Genomic DNA, 12,931 nt, shown 5'->3' with positions numbered 1-12,931 from the left:
ACAGACTGTTCTAAATGAACAGTGGTGGTTTGGATGGCTCCTCCCTTTTCCTACCTCCATTTCCAGTTGACTAGTGTCACCTGGTGTTTCTCCTCCTTGGTTTTAATCAGAATTTCCCTACAACTTCACTTTTGTCCTAGCACACTTTGCAAAAGAGACACTTTCTACTGTTCACCCCAAAGGGTAACTCTCAGTGTAATGAATTTGCTAGTTAAGCCTAGCCCACACTTACCCCAAGTCTAAGCTTTTCTTTCCAACCCACCTCTAACTTTCATGTGATCAGGACTTAGTGGTTGTCATACCTGTTTTTAAATTACCACCTTGGGCATCTCTGCATTATTATTATTAGTTTTATCTAGCTTTTTCATTGGTCTCCCAGGTTTTGAAAAGAAATGAAGATCACTAGCCCTGAAAAGATGCTTGGTAATGTTAAGCATGAGAAACAAATTTTAGATATAAAAGATTATCTTGGTTTGAGATCACAGGGATTGAGAAGCTTGAAGACAAAGCAACTTTAAATCACAAGATAAGATACCAACTGGTAGCAGATGTTGGGGGCGGAGCCTTGGTCCCAGTCTGGGGTAGGATGGTTCACATCCAGCCTCTCACTGTCCTTCCCTCCAGGCCAGCCTGCTCCTTCCCACCCCGCACGCCTAATGGTCTCAATTTATCTTCTAAACAAAACTCAAATATCTTCAATTAGTCCTAATTTGATTTACCTACCTCCCAACTTGTATCTCAAGATTTTCTTTCCCTGGAAACCTTTTCTGACTCCCCTCAATCATGCTGGGGTCCCAAAGCTTTAGTGGAGACACTGCCCTTGTTTTCATTTTCCCTGCCACAGCTTCTCTGATCTCTGACACAGTCTGCTCTGTCTTCACAGTACTTCTGCTTCCCAAATGCCTTCCGGATCAGTTCCCTTGAAGAATTGTAATAGCTCCAAATTGTTGAAATTATTTTTTCTTTATGCATTTTAGCGTGTGCTTACGAGGAGTCACTGCTACACTACACACTTGGCCTAGATTGTCTCATTTACACTCAGCCTAAACATTTATCCATTAATGTTTACTTCCTCTCCTTCATCCCCTCACATCCCATCTAACCAGGAAAGAGCATGCACTTGGAAGCTTCTCCTTTAAAATCCAACTGTCTCTCTTTAATTTATCCTTTTCATTTATTTGGTTATTTTTTGTTTGTTTTTTGAGACAGGGTCTTGCTATTAGTTCAGACTGGCCTTGAAGTCATGGCAATCCTCCTGCCTCAGCCTCCCAAGGGCTGGAATTATAAGCATATGCCACCACAACCAGCTATAAATTATTCTTTCAATGGACAAATTACCCAACTTCTGTGCTATAGTCTCCGCATCTGTGAAATGGATCTGATCACAGTAAATGCTTCATGGAAGTGTGAGGGCTTCAGGAGGAACCACACACTGTAGTAAGCATTCAGAAGTTTCTGGCACATAATAAAGGTTATGTTGGCTTTTCTCTCCTTTGTTCAGAGACAGCCCAGCACATCCTTCCCATAATAAATCTTGTTATGGTTCTGGGGGGAAAAAAAAAGTTATGTCACTGTTAGCACTTAATATTGTTATTTCAATGCTAAAAAGTTGTGTGTGTGTGTGTGTGTGTGTGTGTGTGTGTGTGTTTTCACAGTTGACTTTTGGACTCTTAAGATTCTCTATAAGTTCACTATAGTAAAATTTTGCTCTCTGAAATCACAGGATTACCATAAACTATCTAATTACTTTAGCTTTAGCACACTTTTTCTAAGAAATCTGACAAGGAACATATTCTCTTTTTAGGTGATGATCACAAATATTTCTGTGCTGACAAGGTGAGAACATTGTCAAGGTTTAGCACTAACCTAAAAATGAAAATTTTCATATATAATAGTAATAATCTATATGATTGGATCTTAAATTTAAAATGTATATCAATTTATAATTTTATTTTATTTATTTATTTTAGTTTTTTTGAAATAGAGTCTCATTTTGTAGCTCAGACTGGCCTTGAATTCACTGTGTAGGCCAGGCTAGCCTCAAACCCATAGTGATCCTCCTGTCTCAGCCTCCCAAGTGCTAAGATTAGAAACATGTGCACCAGCCTGACAATTTATAATTTTAAACTCTACTTGCCTAAGTTATGATATTGTTTGAACAGCCCTGCAAATATACTAAAAATATATATAATTGCATACTTTATGCAAGTGAATTTGATGATATATATACATATCTACACTACCTTATACTCAATAAAGTTGTTTTTAAATTTCTACATAAGAGCTGACTGTGGTGGCACACACCTGTAATCCCAGCACTCAGAAGGCTGCAAATTCAAGGCCAGACTAGTTTATATAGTGACTTAAAGGCCAGCCTGAACTATATAATGAGACCCTGTGTTAGTTACTTTTCCCTCATTGCTGAGACAAAATACCCACCCTTAATTCTAGTGTCACACATTAGATTCACCCACCTATGACCCCATGAGGCTTTGGTGGGCCATCCAGACCCAAGCCACAACAGACCCTGTCTCAAAACATAAAACAAAACAAACCCTATATAACAGTAGTGGCAAAACTTTGGCATGCATGCCACAGTGGGCTGTTTGTGTCTCTGAAAGCTCTAAAAGACTCGCCATCACAGCTATATAAAGTAATCTGTATAAATATACAGAAAAGTTCTAAAAGAAAATGCACAAAATTATTAACAGGAATATTACAAAGAGAGAACTGAGATAGAAAGGGGGACCCTAAGAATATGTTTGATTTTTTAAAATTCTATGTGCTTCTATATCTAAATGTTTTATAATGAGCATATATATTGCTATACTATATTTTTTATCTGTTTTTTTTTTTACTCATGTAATCCCAGCACCTAGACTGGTGCCTACGTATAGCAGAGGCTCAACAAAAACATATCAAATAAGTAAATAAATAATGTTTTATGAGGTATGTTTTATTTTAGTTTTATAAAGTATATTTTAAATGTAAAAAAATGAAATACACAATAACTTGTTGGTCTGCATGTGACCAAGTCAAACCTAACTTTTAAAAATAAGGTTATTTTATGATAATTATCAAACCTAATTTTAAAAATCCATTTTGAAGACAGACTTTTGGAAGTGTTACTTGTCAACTATTTAAGAACTATTCTTGGACTTCTCTGTAGGGGTACTGGCATTAAAAATCCAAGCTCTGAATTTGATTTTTGACTTTAAAATTTGACTATGACATGAGTTTTCCTAGTATACTTCTAATCAGGCTGTCATAAAGTATGCACAATAATTCATCTTTCTTATGTAAGAAAATGAGATGTTATAACTGAGGTACTACATTAAACAGTTTTTTTTTTCTTTGTTCTTTTTTTGATTCTGGGGATCAAATTTGGGATCTTGTACTTGTGAGGCAGGCAACAGCACCACTGAGCTAAATCCCCATCCTTAATAGTTTTTTTTACTTATATGTGGTATCAGTTACCTCAATGAAGTTTTTCAGAGATAATAGTGCAAATAAGTATATTGGTAAACATGATAGAGGATAAAAATTTCTAAACTGCCCCCCATTTATTTGTTGCATTATATTAAATGAAACACTCGTTGATTAATATCTGAAATGTTGGAATGGTATTATGTGTATCAGTGGTTAAATATGGTTACTAGTCATTTGATCATTATTTATAATACTTGACATTTTATCTTGCTGTGTGTGCTGAAACAGAAATTGTTTGCCATTGTTTAATGCATTGATAAATATATAAAATCTTATCTTGATTTCAGTCTTCTTTCTTCTAAAGCACTTGTTCTTTACCTTTTAGAGGCCATGAAGCCCTTAAGGATCTGATGAAAACAACAAATCTCTGCCCCAGTAAAAGGTACACAACCTTTGAGAATGGTTCCAATGCTCAAGCTAATGACTCTTGTGCTAAAATTCAGAGATAGCTCCAAATTTACATATTTACATTAACAGCTTGTAATATGATTAAGTCTCTTAGCCTTCATATTGATGGTGACTTTTACATTTAACCTGTGATCTTCAAGGTATTAATTTCCTTTATTAGATATCATAGCCAACTTCACTATATGAGATACTCAGAGGGCTCTAAATTGATTGACAAATGATCTTCAAATTCGCTTTAACCAAGAATCAGTGGCTGGGGACAGAGTCAAAAAAAATTTGGGGAGGAGCACTTTTGAGACAGCCTCTGATATGTAGTTCAGGCTGGCCTTGAACTCACTCTATTGCCTGGGCTTTGCTTTAAACTTGAAGCGATAGTCCTGCCTCAGCCTCCCAAGTGCTAGGATTCTAGGCATGTGCCACCACACCTGGCCCTCATTTTTTAAAAATAATAAAATCAGCAGTTTTCTAAATTATTTAGACAAAGTCATTACATAATTATTTGCAGATGATGTCACTAACAGGTTGACATTTCAAGATTCCTTTTGGTCTTATGATCCTAAGAAGTTCAAGTGTAGCAGCTATGATTTTTAAAGAAGGTGGGAGCCTACTATTAATGAAGGGTTATTTCTCATACATTTTGTTTCTGTGAGAACAAGAAAAGGTATTGTAGTTTCTAGTGTGGTTTGGGGAATGCTTGTAAGAATGGAAAGATCAGTTTTGGTCAGACTATGAGGCTGCCTGAAAGACAACAATATAGAGAAAAAGTCAGTTTGAAATGAGGAAAAAAGGAGAATGGAGAAGGCACCAAATTAAAGATTGGTAAGAGCTGCAACTGTGCAAACTGATGAGCAAGAGATTTGCTGAAGAACCACCCATTGTAGACATCAGAGATTCAAGGGGACAATTTCAGACCTGAGCACACATCACTCAGTTGTAATTAGTAGGGATACAAGGTTGGGGTGACCTAATCTTCAGGGCAAAGAATTTGCTGATTCTCTTTCCTTGATTTGTGGGATGGATGCAGGAAAAGAATCATTGCAATCATATCCTATTCTGTGTTAGTCAGCTTTCTGCTGCTGTAACAAATACCTGAGATAATCCACTTAGAAAGAGAAAGGTGTTATTTGGCTCATGGTGTCACAAGTTTCAGTCCACAGTAGTGGGCCCCTGAGCCTATGCTGAGGCAGCACATCATGGGAGGAGCATGGAATGGAACCAGACCATTCCCTTCTTGGGCAGGAAGCAAGAGAGGAACATAATGGGTTCCCACAACTCCCTTCAAGGGCACAGCCCCAGTGACCTGAAGACTCTCCACCAGACCCCACCTTGTAAAGGTTTCACCTCCTCCAACATTGCTACCCTGAGGAACAAGACTTACCATGTGGACCTTTGGGGAAAATGGATCCAAACTTGTAACATTCTCTATAACTAACTTGGATGGGGGCTAAAGGGTAGAACTATAAGGAGATTTAGTAACGGAGGCCTTGCACACCTAGCAATTCCCCAGCAACACCCCCTTGCCTGCCCTCTCCCACTCCTGCTAGATCCCAACAGGATAAGAACAAGTATATGACAGGATAAATATCAAAAGAAGACCATCAAATTTGTCTAACAGAAGTCCTAACTGACCTTAGTAGAATACATTTTTGCATATTTTTCATTTTAATGAAAACAGAGTAGGTGGTAGATTCAAAATTGGAATCAATTGCAAGCTCAAGGACCCGAGTTTGATCCCCAGTACCAGAAAAAAAATGGAATCAATGTGAAGTAATCATCTGAGATGCTCAGCTGTGAGTGAAAGAGATGAATAGATCAGTGCCATGGTATTGAACAAACAGGCCCTCCACATTGGAGAGTCCTGGTTATATTGAAAAAGACCAAGAGGAAAGGGCTAGTGGAAAGAGATGGGGGATAATTTTGAAAAAGGAAGAGATCAATGAAACTAAAGATCTCTATTTACAATTGAAGGGAAGAAAGGCTAAGCTGGGGAGGGGATGGCTTTCCTGCGTACAATCATTTTTTTTTTTAACTTATGGAAGAGTATTATTTTTTTAAAGTATAGCTTCAAGAGAGCAGGATGCTCAAATATGACAAATTACTACTCAAGGGGGAAAAAACTCCAAAGCCCTCTGCTAAATTGCAGCCAATAATTCAAATAAACCAAGCTGGAGAAAACAGGAACTATATGTAGTTAACAACTTCTTAATGGGAAGAAACACCTATAAAAAATTTAAATCTTCCCATGTTTTGGCAAGGAAATCGGTAAAATTAACATAAGGATATTTTGGAAGGGCTTAAGGTCACATTCAGAATTAAACAGAAAACATCCAAAGGCAGAAAACAAAATGAGAGATTTCATTAGCTTTCATGATCCCCTCCACCACGTCTAAACAGAAAAGAGTCTGGATTATGACTCTCACACCAGGTGCTTAATTTCAAAACTAACTCCAACAATAAAAATGGGCCAAATAGGGCTAAGGATTTAGCTCAGTGGCCCCCCACCTGCCTCACAAGCACAAGGTCCTAAGTGCAATCCCTGGTACCAAAAAAAAAAAAAAACCCAAAAAACAAAGCAGACTGACCAAATAAACTGATTTTCTTTTGTTCTGCCCGGTGTCCTGCCACATACATGCTTGAATTTAATGAAGACTACCCTTTGCATCTGCTCCTGAGAGCAAAGACGAAATGGGGTATCAGAGGAAGTCTGAGAAGTCCTAGGGTCCTGAGGGCACTTTTCCCTGGCTGGTTATGGCCATTTTATGCTTCAGTATAAAAGGCTTAAAGCCTGTTTTGGGGAAAAGAATCAGTCCTGGCTATTAGGGTACCCTGTGAAAGTCCATCAGATAAACAGCTATTTACCAGCAATTAGCCTAAAGCTCTCCCGTAATGATAAAAAAGTAAATATAACTTAAAAGTTTCCTACTGAAGCCTTTTTTTGTTTTTGTCTTTGTTTTGATATTGGGGATTGAACTTACTTGGGACTTTGCACTTGTGAGGCAAGCGGTAGAACCAGCCCCCTTTTATTGTTTTTGTTGATGCTCAGGGAAAATGGCTTTCCCAAAATTCACCATGGCCTGGACTCGATGACACCAGCTTGTATTGAGGCCAATTTGAATCTAAGTCAAACTGCATTTTTCTCAGGTCTGTTCAATCGATAGATACATGGCATTTCACAGGTGCCTTTTCTCATATGATCTTTAACAAGAATTCATAAGTCACACTGATTATGCCCCAAGAGATGAGGGACTGATGATAATTCAGATGGGCACCCCTGAAGAGATTTGTCAGTTTCCTGCCCTGTTTTAGCCAGGTTGTTTTGAAAACTTTGGAGAAAGACTGAAACTCCCCACCAATCTTGAGACTGTATGTGTTTTTACATTAACTGGAAAAAAGAAAAAAAAGAACCCCAACATGGCACCTAATACACCTCCACAGATAAAGCCATTAACCAGATGAGAGCTGCGACTTGTTCCATAGGCAGATGCTCCTTAATGGGACCTCGAAGGCCAAAGTAAAGAACATTGCTGAATCCGGTACGGAAGAGAATGGGCCCCAAGCCTCCATAATATTCTAATTCCATGGCATTTCAGCACGCCTACTGCAGCCACACCACGGACACAAACTCTGGAGCCCTGACGTGCTTAAGGCGAACGCAAGACAAATCCTCACACAGACCAAACATGAGTGCCAGGGTAGTTGCGTTCTTCATGAAGCGGGGAAGGATTCCACGATACAAGTTTCAAAATCCATCCCTCCTCAACCAAAGTACTGCATCCCAGGTTTTGGTTCCATAAAGCCGCTGCAGAAAGAGGACCTTGTGAACTGGAAACGTGATTGCTATGTTGCCGAAAGCTGTGCAGCAACCACACAGATAGTGCTTCATTTCTCCAACACTGGTGATGTGTGGTGATGCGTCTTGTGTTGAACATGTTAGGATTGGTGGCCTCTATTCATGAGCTTTTTTTTTTTGGTTTTTTTGAGACAGGGTCTCACCATGTAGTTGAGACTGACCTAGAACTCACAGTGTAGCTATGTAGCCCAGGCTGGTCCTGAACACACAGCGATCCTCCTGCCTCAGCCTCCCGAGTGCTGGGATTACAGGCGTGCGCCACCACACCTGGCTTTTCATGAGCTTCTAAATCCATCATGTTGCTTCTGATCTGTCTTGTTCCTGAAGGATTTTTTAACCTGTGACACCAGCTGAGCCTTGCATTGCAGGGAATAACAGGTTTCTGCTAACTTTCTCAGTTTCTTCCATTACTACTGGTCTGTTAGGTTCTCTTTTTTGGAGTCAGTTTTGATACCTGGATTTCCCATGGCCACAGACGCCGGCCACACACCCAGTGAAACCTGCCAGCCGGACAGCCTGCAAGCTAGCCCACACCCGTGCAGGCACAGACCTGGACCTACATATAATTTAACTCAATTTTTTTCTTTTGAAGTTCTGGAGATTGGAGTAAGGCCCAACTGCTGGGCAGGTGCACTTCCACTCAGCTGTATACCCTAACCCAAATTTCTAAACAAGGAACGGAAGCGATACCATGTGTGGTGAGCCTCTGGGACTGACAAAAATATACGGGGGAGGGGGCGAGAGGCATTGTTCTAATGGAAGGAGTATCTGGGAGGAGTGATGGTCATGCTGAAGAGAGAGGAAGACAGGAAGGGATGGAGGGAGGGAGCAAGGAAGGAAGGAAGGCGATGGGTGAGGGGAGCCTTAAATCATACTCGGTTGAGTCTATTCTCTTACAACATTCCAAGTTTCAAGGAATTTAGCCTGGAAAAGCAATCCTTGTCTTTCTTCACCAACTGAATAATTGTATTTTACTTTAAAAGTCCATCCACAAGGATGCAACACTTGCCCTTAGGAGGCAGGCGGCGGAATCACTGAGCTAAATCCCCGGCCCACAACACCTCTTTTTATAAAGTATCTTCTCCACTTGATAGCTCCCTAGAGAAAGATCAGTTAGAGACTGCGTCCTGGTCCACTGCCCTACACGGTGTTTGGTAGGGTCTTCTTTGATGTTCCATGTCTGAACCACCGGGTGCTTTCACATAAATGTATTTCCTGGATATGTGGGTTTCATGGCAATTGCTAGCATTTCCTGCTTCTAATCATCCACCACAGTGCTCCACAGCTATCAAGGATGGGGCTGACCACGCAGGGAGGAGGCCCAGGTGTCAGACTGTGAGTCCAGCAGACTGGTGGAAAGGCTGTTGCTTATTAGGGCCCAGCCTTTGGTGAGCCACTGATAGGAGGCCTGAGGGGAGAAGAGGTGTGGCCATGGTCTTCATCTGCTATCAGGAGCAACGGAGATTGCACCCATAGCCAAACTGCTAAAGAAGAAATACTCTCCTAACTCCTACGCTACCCTTTCCTCTTGTCTGATCACCCTTTCTTCAGGTTCCTGGTGGTATCATAAAAATTTAACTTAAAAGAGACTTTAAATGTTGAATTGACTCCAAGTTATTGTACATCATTATTAAATCTAAGAAGACCCAAGGTCTGTTAGGCTGTGTGATGGTGTAGAACAGGCCGAAAGAGGTGATAGCCCCCTGCCCTTTCCAGCTGGAGAATTGCAGCCTGATTTAGGCATCCTGTGTGAGAACACTAAACACTGAGCCATGATCAGAGAACAGCTAGGACCTGCATCCCATGTTGTTTGAGAAATGATTCAAGGCCTGGAAAAAGAAGACCCAATGATTCTCCGAAAATATTTAAAGACTTATCTGCCACTGGGACCAAGGAAGTATTCTTATTCACTCTAGATGGCTAGAACTAGAACCAATGGGAGAAAATATACGGTGTGATAAAAGAAAAAAAATACAGCGAAGATTTAAATGAAAGTCTTATCTTAAAAGACACTGTGAATCCTCCTCAGAATACTCCTCCTCACTGTGTACCCCCTTATCCCACCATTCTTGCCACTTTTTTGTTGTTGGGTTTTTTTGAGACAGGGTCTCACTATGTGGCTCAGGCTGGCCTCCTTGCATTCACCATGATCCTCTGCTAAGTGACATAAGCTAGTCACAAAAGGACCAATACTATGTGATCTCACCCAGGGGAAATATCTATAAAGTGGAATACATACTCTCATATACGCTGCACCCAGAGTACCCAGATTCAGAGACAGAAGGTAGAACGGTGGTAGCCAGTGGGAGAGGTGAAGGGAGAGGAAGGGGAATTAATGCTTATGGAGACAGAGGTTCAGTTGGAGGGGTGATGGACCATGGTGCTAGCTGAATAGCGATGTGAATGTACAGAATGCAGCTGAACTACACACCAAAATTATTAAAGAGGTTTTATGTTATGTATATGTTATCACAACCAAAAACTGTTATGAATTTAAAGCAAACAAAAATGTGAGAAATGAATTTGAGAATTTAAATATATGATTTAAAAGAAGAGTAAAGGTAATCACCAAGCTGTCTAGCTTAGCCAATGAGGTGACTGATGGGGCCATTAGCCAGGAAAGAGAACATTAACAAAGGAGAGAAACCAGCTCAGGAGGAGATTATGACTGAGTCTGAGACATGTAAAGGTTGAGTGGCTTGAACAGTATTCAGTTGTAGATTTCTTAAATAATATTTTTCCTGCGTTGTATACAATAAATGCACATTATTCAAAGTGTATGATTCAGAGTTTTCACAGATGCACACATCCATGATCTACCACAAACCAAGGTTCTGGACATTTCTGTCTGCCCAAGTTTTCTCACTCTTTATCCTCTCCCACCCCCACCCCAGACAATGACAGATCTACTTTGCATTTTCTTCTATTCTGTATAAATAGAAACACACAATATGTTGGGGTTTTTAAATATGACTTACTGCACTCAGCATGATTTTGAGAACCATCCACCTTGTCTTGAATATCTGTAGTTTGTTCCTTTTTGTTATAGACTAATGAATGTCTCAAGGTGTGGGTATGTCAGTGTGCTTATCCATCCATCTGTTGTTGATCATTTGGTTTGTTTCTAGTTTTCACTGTGATAGATAAAGCTACAGTACTATGAATGTTGCTATAAAAATTTTTGTGTGGACATCTAACATTTCTCTAGGGTATATACATAGAAATAGAAGGACGAGGTTGAATTGGTTGTGTTTATCTTTTTAAAGAAACTGTCAGCTTTTCAAAGTTATACCGTTTCATATTCCACATCTCCATCAATGTATGGTACTCTCAACTGGTCCTCACAGGTGTAGTACAGGCTGGCCTTGAACTCACTGTGTAGCCCAGGCTGGCCTCAAACTCACAGCAATCCTCCTGCCTCAGCCTGCCAAGCGCTGTGACTACAGATTTGTGCCACTATGCCTGACTTTTGCCTAGTTTAAAAATTTGTCTTACTGGGTTTTAATGGTACTTTATATTTACAAATACCAGTACTTTATCAGATGTATGTGCTGCAAATATTTTCCTATTATATGCCTTTTATTCTCATTTTCTTATTTTTCTAGAACCAAATTTTTAAAGTTTGAAAAATATTTTGTTTATTAATTTTCTTATTTATGAAAGTTTGTTTTTTGTGTCCTGAGATTTCTGTTCAACTCTAGGAGTTTTCTAGGTTTTGGTTTTACATTTAGGTCTATCATTCATTCTGATAATTTTTGTACCCAGTATGAAGTAAGGATCAATATTCATTTCTTTTTCCATACAACTATGCAGTTTTAGCACAATTTGTTGAAAAGACTTTCTTTTCCCTGTTGAATTGCCTTAAACCTCTTTTGAAAATCAATTGACCATTTATGTGTGGAACTATTTCTGGAGTCTCTATTCTGTTCCAGGTGGAGATATCTAGAGGGATGTTTGAAATAGGGAATTAAAACCACTTTTTTCTGAATATATGGGTGTATCTTTGCCAGTACAGAGAAAATTGTCTGCCTTCAGGCAAGCCTACCTGTCACCAATAAGTTTGCATACCAATCCTTAAATTCTTAACTAAAATACATATCTCTTTATTGGCTCAATTAGTACAAGCTGCTTCTATTACCTATAATAATAAAGCAAAGAGAAATATGAAAATTTGGGTTGATCAAATGCATAATGGCAAAAAGCATTCAGGAAACCTAATTCTTTACAACTCTAAATGTATTCACTTATTATTTCTGTGGAAAAAATTACAAGTCAAAGAATTGAAAATATCTAGAAGGCAGCTTAAAGATTTGGGATTTTCTCTGCAAAGACTATTGGAATCCAGACATTGGCAAATCACCTAATTACTCTTTATTCCTATTCATGTCACAAAACCCATCTTCCAGGATACCAGGACCTCTGGCCATCCTTTCCTTGGCATTAGCACAGTTGTGTGGGCCTTTCTTTCCCTCTGGAGTCTAAGAAAAGCCCAAGCTTTTTTTTTTTTTTTTTTTTTTTTTTGGCCAATGCTTCATTGAAATTGATTCAACTGCCATCTGAGAGTAAAGGCTATTCCACCTTGTGGTTCAAGAAAATCCCCTTGTTCCCATGAATTTTGCTTTCTCTTACTTCCTTCTGTTTATGTTGGAATCATGGCCTAAAAGAAGAAAGTTTTTCCAAAATACTAAGTGTGGGTGCTGGTAGAGCTCTTGCCTTGCATGCACAAGGCCCTGGGTTTGATACCCAGTACCACAAAACAACAACAACAACAACAACAACAACAAAACAAAAAACAGAAAAAAAGAAAAAAGAAAAGAAAAGAAAAGAAAGAAAGAAAAGAATACTAACTGTATTTTAAGTAAGAATTTAAATTTTCTTTTCTTTTTTTTTTTCTCTTGGTACTGGGGATCGAACTCAGGAGCTCTTGCTTGCCAGACAGGCACTGGGCCACTGAGTTACATCCCCAGCCCCAAGATGAGGTCAATTTTGAAGATGTAATAGTAGAAGACACTAAGTAAGAAATGTGATTTCAATGTGTCATTGAGAAGGATAGAAGAATGTAGTGATGTGTTCAGAAGTGTGTAACCCAATGGGCCAAGGAAATCTTTGAATTCTAATTCAGGCACATAGCCTGGCAATATTAACCTCTTTTTAAAACTAATTTTAGGTACATTATATATATAT

At 39.2% G+C, this 12,931-nt stretch overlaps 1 long non-coding RNA gene and 1 pseudogene across 1 annotated transcript in view; one reads left to right on the top strand and one right to left on the bottom strand.

Annotated features, from left to right (window-relative positions):
- Positions 1-12,931, top strand: part of LOC109117348 — a 36,051-nt gene that overhangs the window by 9,347 nt on the left and 13,773 nt on the right. Inside the window, exons 2-3 of the long non-coding RNA XR_002025337.2 lie at positions 1,805-1,836; positions 3,815-3,871. This is a non-coding gene — a long non-coding RNA (uncharacterized LOC109117348). The remainder of the gene's footprint in view (positions 1-1,804; positions 1,837-3,814; positions 3,872-12,931) is intronic.
- Positions 7,084-8,045, bottom strand: LOC117284590 (annotated as a pseudogene).

The sequence above is a fragment of the Fukomys damarensis genome, unplaced genomic scaffold (assembly GCF_012274545.1).
Source record: "Fukomys damarensis isolate Sample0158 unplaced genomic scaffold, DMR_v1.0_HiC HiC_scaffold_38, whole genome shotgun sequence".
Classification (NCBI taxonomy): domain Eukaryota; kingdom Metazoa; phylum Chordata; class Mammalia; order Rodentia; family Bathyergidae; genus Fukomys; species Fukomys damarensis.
The sequence above is the reverse complement of the archived record's forward strand: the minus strand, read 5'-3'. Positions and strand labels throughout refer to the sequence as shown.